Genomic DNA, 5,000 nt, shown 5'->3' on the forward strand with positions numbered 1-5,000 from the left:
TATTTTCTCTTGTTCCGGCTTCCTTCGAAGCTGGTTTTGAGATGTATAAGACATGTAGATCTTTAGAAAACCAATACCTACAGCCACACCACCCTGAACAAGCCCAATCTCATTTGATCTTGGAAGCTAAGCAGGACCGGGCCTGGTTAGTACTTGGATGGGAGACCACCTGGGAATACCAGGTGCTGTAGGCCATTTTTTTTTATTTTCTCTTGTTCCGGCTTCCTTCAATGCTGGTTTTGAGATGTATAAGAGATGTAGGTCATTAAGAAACCAATACCTACTGCCACACCACCCTGAACAAGCCCAATCTCGTCTGATCTTGGAAGCTAAGCAGGGCCCAGCCTGGTTAGTACTTGGATGGGAGACCACCTGGGAATACCAGGTGCTGTAGGCAGTTTTTTTTTATTTTCTCTTGTTCCGGTTTCCTTCGAAGCTGGTTTTGAGATGTATAAGAGATGTAGGTCATTAGGAAACCAATACCTACAGCCACACCACCCTGAACAAGCCCAATCTCATCTGATCTTGGAAGCTAAGCAGGGCCCGGCCTGGTTAGTACTTGGATGGGAGACCACCTGGGAATACCAGGTGCTGTAGGCAGTTTTTTTTTATTTTCTCTTGTTCCGGCTTCCTTCGAAGCTGGTTTTGAGATGTATAAGACATGTAGGTCTTTAGAAAACCAATACCTACAGCCACACCACCCTGAACAAGCCCAATCTCATTTGATCTTGGATGCTAAGTAGGGTCGGGCCTGGTTAGTACTTGGATGGGAGACCACCTATGAATACCAGGTGCTGTAGGCCTTTTTTTTTTATTTTCTCTTGTTCCGGCTTCCTTCAATGCTGGTTTTGAGATGTATAAGAGATGTAGGTCATTAGGAAAACAATACATACAGCCACACCACCCTGAACAAGCCCAATCTCGTCTGATCTTGGAAGCTAAGCAGGGCTAGGCCTGGTTAGTACTTGGATGGGAGACCATCTGGGAATACCAGGTGCTGTAGGCCTTTTTTTTTTATTTTCTCTTGTTCCGGCTTCCTTCGAAGCTGGATTTGAGATGTATAAGAGATGTAGGTCATTAGGAAACCAATACCTACAGCCACACCACCCTGAACAAGCCCAATCTCGTCTGATCTTGGAAGCTAAGCAGGGCCCGGCCTGGTTAGTACTTGGATGGGAGACCACCTGGGAATACCAGGTGCTGTAGGCAGTTTTTTTTTATTTTCTCTTGTTCCGGCTTCCTTCGAAGCTGGTTTTGAGATGTATAAGACATGTAGATCTTTAGAAAACCAATACCTACAGCCACACCACCCTGAACAAGCCCAATCTCATTTGATCTTGGAAGCTAAGCAGGACCGGGCCTGGTTAGTACTTGGATGGGAGACCACCTGGGAATACCAGGTGCTGTAGGCCATTTTTTTTTATTTTCTCTTGTTCCGGCTTCCTTCAATGCTGGTTTTGAGATGTATAAGAGATGTAGGTCATTAAGAAACCAATACCTACTGCCACACCACCCTGAACAAGCCCAATCTCATCTGATCTTGGAAGCTAAGCAGGGCCCGGCCTGGTTAGTACTTGGATGGGAGACCACCTGGGAATACCAGGTGCTGTAGGCAGTTTTTTTTTATTTTCTCTTGTTCCGGCTTCCTTCGAAGCTTGTTTTGAGATGTATAAGACATGTAGGTCTTTAGAAAACCAATACCTACAGCCACACCACCCTGAACAAGCCCAATCTCATTTGATCTTGGATGCTAAGTAGGGTCGGGCCTGGTTAGTACTTGGATGGGAGACCACCTATGAATACCAGGTGCTGTAGGCCTTTTTTTTTTATTTTCTCTTGTTCCGGCTTCCTTCAATGCTGGTTTTGAGATGTATAAGAGATGTAGGTCATTAGGAAAACAATACATACAGCCACACCACCCTGAACAAGCCCAATCTCGTCTGATCTTGGAAGCTAAGCAGGGCTAGGCCTGGTTAGTACTTGGATGGGAGACCATCTGGGAATACCAGGTGCTGTAGGCCTCTTTTTTTTATTTTCTCTTGTTCCGGCTTCCTTCGAAGCTGGATTTGAGATGTATAAGAGATGTAGGTCATTAGGAAACCAATACCTACAGCCACACCACCCTGAACAAGCCCAATCTCGTCTGATCTTGGAAGCTAAGCAGGGCCCGGCCTGGTTAGTACTTGGATGGGAGACCACCTGGGAATACCAGGTGCTGTAGGCAGTTTTTTTTTATTTTCTCTTGTTCCGGCTTCCTTCGAAGCTGGTTTTGAGATGTATAAGACATGTAGATCTTTAGAAAACCAATACCTACAGCCACACCACCCTGAACAAGCCCAATCTCATTTGATCTTGGAAGCTAAGCAGGACCGGGCCTGGTTAGTACTTGGATGGGAGACCACCTGGGAATACCAGGTGCTGTAGGCCATTTTTTTTTATTTTCTCTTGTTCCGGCTTCCTTCAATGCTGGTTTTGAGATGTATAAGAGATGTAGGTCATTAAGAAACCAATACCTACTGCCACACCACCCTGAACAAGCCCAATCTCGTCTGATCTTGGAAGCTAAGCAGGGCCCAGCCTGGTTAGTACTTGGATGGGAGACCACCTGGGAATACCAGGTGCTGTAGGCAGTTTTTTTTTATTTTCTCTTGTTCCGGCTTCCTTCGAAGCTGGTTTTGAGATGTATAAGACATGTAGGTCTTTAGAAAACCAATACCTACAGCCACACCACCCTGAACAAGCCCAATCTCATTTGATCGTGGAAGCTAAGCAGGACCGGGCCTGGTTAGTACTTGGATGGGAGACCACCTGGGAATACCAAGTGCTGTAGGCCATTTTTTTTTATTTTCTCTTGTTCCGGCTTCCTTCAATGCTGGTTTTGAGATGTATAAGAGATGTAGGTCATTAGGAAAACAATACATACAGCCACACCACCCTGAACAAGCCCAATCTCGTCTGATCTTGGAAGCTAAGCAGGGCTAGGCCTGGTTAGTACTTGGATGGGAGACCATCTGGGAATACCAGGTGCTGTAGGCCTTTTTTTTTTATTTTCTCTTGTTCCGGCTTCCTTCGAAGCTGGATTTGAGATGTATAAGAGATGTAGGTCATTAGGAAACCAATACCTACAGCCACACCACCCTGAACAAGCCCAATCTCATCTGATCTTGGAAGCTAAGTAGGGCCCAGCCTGGTTAGTACTTGGATGGGAGACCACCTGGGAATACCAGGTGCTGTAGGCAGTTTTTTTTTATTTTCTCTTGTACCGGCTTCCTTCGAAGCTGGTTTTGAGATGTATAAGACATGTAGATCTTTAGAAAACCAATACCTACAGCCACACCACCCTGAACAAGCCCAATCTCATTTGATCTTGGAAGCTAAGCAGGACCGGGCCTGGTTAGTACTTGGATGGGAGACCACCTGGGAATACCAGGTGCTGTAGGCCATTTTTTTTTATTTTCTCTTGTTCCGGCTTCCTTCAATGCTGGTTGTGAGATGTATAAGAGATGTAGGTCATTAGGAAACCAATACCTACTGCCACACCACCCTGAACAAGCCCAATCTCGTCTGATCTTGGAAGCTAAGCAGGGCCCGGCCTGGTTAGTACTTGGATGGGAGACCACCTGGGAATACCAGGTGCTGTAGGCAGTTTTTTTTTATTTTCTCTTGTTCCGGCTTCCTTCGAAGCTGGTTTTGAGATGTATAAGACATGTAGGTCTTTAGAAAACCAATACCTACAGCCACACCACCCTGAACAAGCCCAATCTCTTTTGATCTTGGAAGCTAAGCAGGACCGGGCCTGGTTAGTACTTGGATGGGAGACCACCTGGGAATACCAGGTGCTGTAGGCCAATTTTTTTTATTTTCTCTTGTTCCGGCTTCCTTCAATGCTGGTTTTGAGATGTATAAGAGATGTAGGTCATTAGGAAACCAATACATACAGCCACACCACCCTGAACAAGCCCAATCTCGTCTGATATTGGAAGCTAAGCAGGGCTCGGCCTGGTTAGTACTTGGATGGGAGACCACCTGGGAATACCAGGTGCTGTAGGCAGTTTTTTTTTATTTTCTCTTGTTCCGGCTTCCTTCGAAGCTGGTTTTGAGATGTATAAGACATGTAGGTCTTTAGAAAACCAATACCTACAGCCACACCACCCTGAACAAGCCCAATCTCATTTGATCTTGAAAGCTAAGCAGGACCGGGCCTGGTTAGTACTTGGATGGGAGACCACCTGGGAATACCAGGTGCTGTAGGCCATTTTTTTTTATTTTCTCTTGTTCCGGCTTCCTTCAATGCTGGTTTTGAGATGTATAAGAGATGTAGGTCATTAGGAAGCCAATACCTACAGCCACACCACCCTGAACAAGCCCAATCTCATCTGATCTTGGAAGCTAAGCAGGGCCGGGCCTGGTTAGTACTTGGATGGGAGACCACCTGGGAATACCAGGTGCTGTAGGCCTTTTATTTTATTTTTTCTTGTTCCGGCTTCCTTCAATGCTGGTTTTCAGATGTATAAGAGATGTAGGTCAGTAGAAAACCATACCTACAGCCACACCACCCTGAACAAGCCCAATCTCATCTGATCTTGGAAGCTAAGAAGGGCTGGGCCTGGTTAATACTTGGATCGGAGACCACCTGGGAATACCAGGTGCTGTAGGCCTTTTTTTTTTATTTTCTCTTGTTCCGTCTTCCTTCAATGCTGGTTTTGAGATGTATAAGAGATGTAGGTCATTAGAAAAACAATACCTACAGTCACACCACCCTGAACAAGCCCAATCTCATCTGATCTTGGAAGCTAAGCAGGGCCGGGCCTGGTTAGTACTTGGATGGGTGACCACCTGGGAATACCAGGTGCTGTAGGCAATTCTTTTTTATTTTCTCTTGTTCCGACTTCCTTCAATGCTGGTTTTGAGATGTATAAGAGATGTAGGTCATGAGGATACCAATACTATAACCACACCACCCTGAACAAGCCCAATCTCATCTGATCTTGGATGCTAAG

At 45.7% G+C, this 5,000-nt stretch overlaps 9 non-coding genes and 16 pseudogenes across 9 annotated transcripts; all 25 read left to right on the forward strand.

The window, feature by feature from the left end:
• The first annotated feature begins 75 nt into the window (after positions 1–75).
• On the forward strand, positions 76–194 carry LOC142136180 (5S ribosomal RNA). The gene has a single exon (XR_012687466.1). It is a non-coding gene; the product is annotated as a 5S ribosomal RNA (ribosomal RNA).
• An 84-nt stretch (positions 195–278) lies between these two features.
• LOC142126952 (5S ribosomal RNA) lies at positions 279–397 on the forward strand (annotated as a pseudogene).
• Positions 398–481: 84 nt separating this feature from the next.
• LOC142111930 (5S ribosomal RNA) lies at positions 482–600 on the forward strand. Its single transcript, XR_012681082.1, has one exon. It is a non-coding gene; the product is annotated as a 5S ribosomal RNA (ribosomal RNA).
• Positions 601–684: 84 nt separating this feature from the next.
• Positions 685–803, forward strand: LOC142117914 (5S ribosomal RNA; annotated as a pseudogene).
• An 84-nt stretch (positions 804–887) lies between these two features.
• On the forward strand, positions 888–1,006 carry LOC142114941 (5S ribosomal RNA; annotated as a pseudogene).
• An 84-nt stretch (positions 1,007–1,090) lies between these two features.
• Positions 1,091–1,209, forward strand: LOC142114076 (5S ribosomal RNA; annotated as a pseudogene).
• Positions 1,210–1,293: 84 nt separating this feature from the next.
• On the forward strand, positions 1,294–1,412 carry LOC142136192 (5S ribosomal RNA). Its single transcript, XR_012687467.1, has one exon. It is a non-coding gene; the product is annotated as a 5S ribosomal RNA (ribosomal RNA).
• An 84-nt stretch (positions 1,413–1,496) lies between these two features.
• Positions 1,497–1,615, forward strand: LOC142117209 (5S ribosomal RNA; annotated as a pseudogene).
• Positions 1,616–1,699: 84 nt separating this feature from the next.
• LOC142117925 (5S ribosomal RNA) lies at positions 1,700–1,818 on the forward strand (annotated as a pseudogene).
• Positions 1,819–1,902: 84 nt separating this feature from the next.
• On the forward strand, positions 1,903–2,021 carry LOC142114952 (5S ribosomal RNA; annotated as a pseudogene).
• An 84-nt stretch (positions 2,022–2,105) lies between these two features.
• On the forward strand, positions 2,106–2,224 carry LOC142114087 (5S ribosomal RNA; annotated as a pseudogene).
• An 84-nt stretch (positions 2,225–2,308) lies between these two features.
• On the forward strand, positions 2,309–2,427 carry LOC142136203 (5S ribosomal RNA). Its single transcript, XR_012687468.1, has one exon. It is a non-coding gene; the product is annotated as a 5S ribosomal RNA (ribosomal RNA).
• An 84-nt stretch (positions 2,428–2,511) lies between these two features.
• Positions 2,512–2,630, forward strand: LOC142126961 (5S ribosomal RNA; annotated as a pseudogene).
• An 84-nt stretch (positions 2,631–2,714) lies between these two features.
• LOC142124051 (5S ribosomal RNA) lies at positions 2,715–2,833 on the forward strand (annotated as a pseudogene).
• An 84-nt stretch (positions 2,834–2,917) lies between these two features.
• On the forward strand, positions 2,918–3,036 carry LOC142114964 (5S ribosomal RNA; annotated as a pseudogene).
• Positions 3,037–3,120: 84 nt separating this feature from the next.
• On the forward strand, positions 3,121–3,239 carry LOC142124368 (5S ribosomal RNA; annotated as a pseudogene).
• An 84-nt stretch (positions 3,240–3,323) lies between these two features.
• LOC142136215 (5S ribosomal RNA) lies at positions 3,324–3,442 on the forward strand. Its single transcript, XR_012687469.1, has one exon. It is a non-coding gene; the product is annotated as a 5S ribosomal RNA (ribosomal RNA).
• Positions 3,443–3,526: 84 nt separating this feature from the next.
• On the forward strand, positions 3,527–3,645 carry LOC142119142 (5S ribosomal RNA; annotated as a pseudogene).
• Positions 3,646–3,729: 84 nt separating this feature from the next.
• Positions 3,730–3,848, forward strand: LOC142112437 (5S ribosomal RNA). The gene has a single exon (XR_012681223.1). It is a non-coding gene; the product is annotated as a 5S ribosomal RNA (ribosomal RNA).
• Positions 3,849–3,932: 84 nt separating this feature from the next.
• LOC142124888 (5S ribosomal RNA) lies at positions 3,933–4,051 on the forward strand (annotated as a pseudogene).
• An 84-nt stretch (positions 4,052–4,135) lies between these two features.
• LOC142112746 (5S ribosomal RNA) lies at positions 4,136–4,254 on the forward strand. Its single transcript, XR_012681278.1, has one exon. It is a non-coding gene; the product is annotated as a 5S ribosomal RNA (ribosomal RNA).
• Positions 4,255–4,338: 84 nt separating this feature from the next.
• On the forward strand, positions 4,339–4,457 carry LOC142128611 (5S ribosomal RNA). Its single transcript, XR_012685655.1, has one exon. It is a non-coding gene; the product is annotated as a 5S ribosomal RNA (ribosomal RNA).
• Positions 4,458–4,539: 82 nt separating this feature from the next.
• LOC142122827 (5S ribosomal RNA) lies at positions 4,540–4,658 on the forward strand (annotated as a pseudogene).
• An 84-nt stretch (positions 4,659–4,742) lies between these two features.
• Positions 4,743–4,861, forward strand: LOC142113022 (5S ribosomal RNA). Its single transcript, XR_012681329.1, has one exon. It is a non-coding gene; the product is annotated as a 5S ribosomal RNA (ribosomal RNA).
• Positions 4,862–4,944: 83 nt separating this feature from the next.
• LOC142128954 (5S ribosomal RNA) overlaps positions 4,945–5,000 on the forward strand; it is a 119-nt pseudogene continuing 63 nt past the window's right edge.

Source organism: Mixophyes fleayi, chromosome 1 (genome assembly GCF_038048845.1).
Source record: "Mixophyes fleayi isolate aMixFle1 chromosome 1, aMixFle1.hap1, whole genome shotgun sequence".
NCBI lineage: Eukaryota > Metazoa > Chordata > Amphibia > Anura > Limnodynastidae > Mixophyes > Mixophyes fleayi.